Source organism: Microtus ochrogaster, unplaced genomic scaffold (assembly GCF_000317375.1).
Source record: "Microtus ochrogaster isolate Prairie Vole_2 unplaced genomic scaffold, MicOch1.0 UNK95, whole genome shotgun sequence".
Lineage (NCBI taxonomy): Eukaryota > Metazoa > Chordata > Mammalia > Rodentia > Cricetidae > Microtus > Microtus ochrogaster.
This window is the reverse complement of record NW_004949193.1, coordinates 865,814-868,010: the sequence shown is the minus strand read 5'-3', so window position 1 is coordinate 868,010 and position 2,197 is coordinate 865,814.

The window sequence follows — 2,197 nt, the reverse complement described above, 5'->3', positions numbered from 1 at the left end:
AAAAAAAAAAAAAAGACTTTACATATAATCATTTTACAACTTAATTTGTCAGAGAGTTAAAGTAAAACAACCAAAATCCATCCTGACAAGTCTGGTAATGGGCATTAAATAAAATAAAAATTAACAGTCATATCAAGTCAGTTTATATCAATGAATAACTTTAGAGTCTTGGACCAATTGCTTTCCCTACTTAAAGGATAAAGCTGCTTTGTTATTTGTTAAAATCTTATTACAATGCAAATATACTTTTAGTTTTCTTTAATTAAAATTAGTGAGAATTAAAGAAACAGGTAGGTACATGGAGATTATGAGTTCCAGATTAAGTGAAGTATATATCATAACTGAAAAATAAAAATGGGTTCACACATAGAAATAGGAAACATGTTGAAGGAGCTGTGGGCCACGTTCCTGCCTCCTGGCTCCTGGCCACCAGCTAGCATATGTCCCAAAATAATTACACAGAAACTGTATTCTTTTAAACACAATGCTTGTCCCATTAGTTTTAACCTCTTATTGGCTAGCTCTTAAATGTTAATCTAACCCATTTCTAATATTCTGTGTAGCACCACGAGCTGGCTTACCAGGAAAGATCTTAACCTGTGTCGGTATGGAGTGGGAGAATCATGGTGACTGCCTGACTTGGCTTCTTTCTCCCAGCATTCTGTTCTGTTTACTCCACCTACCTAAAGGCTGGCCTGTTGTGGGATGTCTTTCTGCTCCTCCAGCCTATAGCAGCTGAGATACCAGTATATTGGGGCGTGGTCTCTCTCCCTTTAAAAGAGCGGCCACTTCCCTCTTCTCTCTCTCTTCACTTCCTGCTCCGCCGGGCGACTAGACTCCCTTCCTGTTTGCTCAGAGGGCTGTTGTCTGGGACGGTGATCTGTAAGTTTTTTCCCCTTTAAATAAATACCACCCTATTAATCATAATTCCAAACTGATGTGGCATTGTTTGTGACATACGCCTTCACTGGCCTATCAAATGGGCCAAGGCAGTTTCTTTATTAATTAACCAATGAAAGCAACAGATTAGAAAGAAGTCACCCCCACATCAGAAACAACAGTAAATACTTTAAAAATAAGATGGGCTACAGTAAAAAATATTAATAAGTATACTGTAATCATTTTGATAGAAATAAAAATACAGATGCTGAATAAAGAAAATATTCAATAACTATGTACACATACATATTCTATGAAGAAGACATTTAATAACTGTGTTTTAAAGTATCTGTAAATGCTTTTGGAGTTTATTTTCATTAGCATGACAAACTATGTAAGCCCACAAGATAAGCAGTTTCGTTTCACTCACAGTTCTAGAGTTTGTAGAATAATTTCATTGTTAAATTGAAGTAGAGCTTTGATGATGTGAAGCATCATGTCAGTAGAGAGATTAGTGAGGCAAAACTTGCCAGGAGTCAAAGAAGTAGTTTGGCTAAGAGGAGTAGATATTATATTCAAACATATACCTTTGATGGTACAATTCTTTATTTAGGCCATCAATACTTCAATCTCCACAAAATGATCAATGAATTAACAACTGCAGTTAGTGCCTTCATAATCAAATCACCTCTTGATGTTCCTATCAGGTTCTATCAAGAATTCGACATGTGAGCAGCTTTTAGTTCTTTGTATTCAAACCATATGTGTATATTGACTATATAGTAAAATAAATATAGAAATACATTAGTTATTTTTCTGCCATTTGGATAAAAGAGTCTTACAAATTATTTCAAGGAAGAGAGGGTTTACTTTGTCCCAGTGTAAAGGGAATTCCATCATTGTGAGGAAGCTAAGGCAGGAGGGTATGGAAACAGCTAATTCCACTGATCTACAATCAGAAAGCAGAGATCAGTGATTGCTCTAGTTCCCCTTACCCCTATTCTATATAGTCCAGGAAACAAGCCCAAGAAATGGTATGACCAACCTTTAGGGTAGATATCGACAACTTATTTAGCTTAACTAAAATAAACTCTAATGACATTCCAAGAAGAATTTAAATATTTCTCACATGTATACCTGCAAGCTTTTCTCCTAGGCAATTCCAGAGTCTATTAATTTGATTATCAGGACTAACTAACACAATCACTGATAATCTCAGGAAAATGATGGAGGAAGGTCATTGGTTAATTAAATAAAGAAGCTGCTTGCCCTGATAGGTTAGAACATAGGTGGGTGGAGTAAACAGAGCAGAATGCTG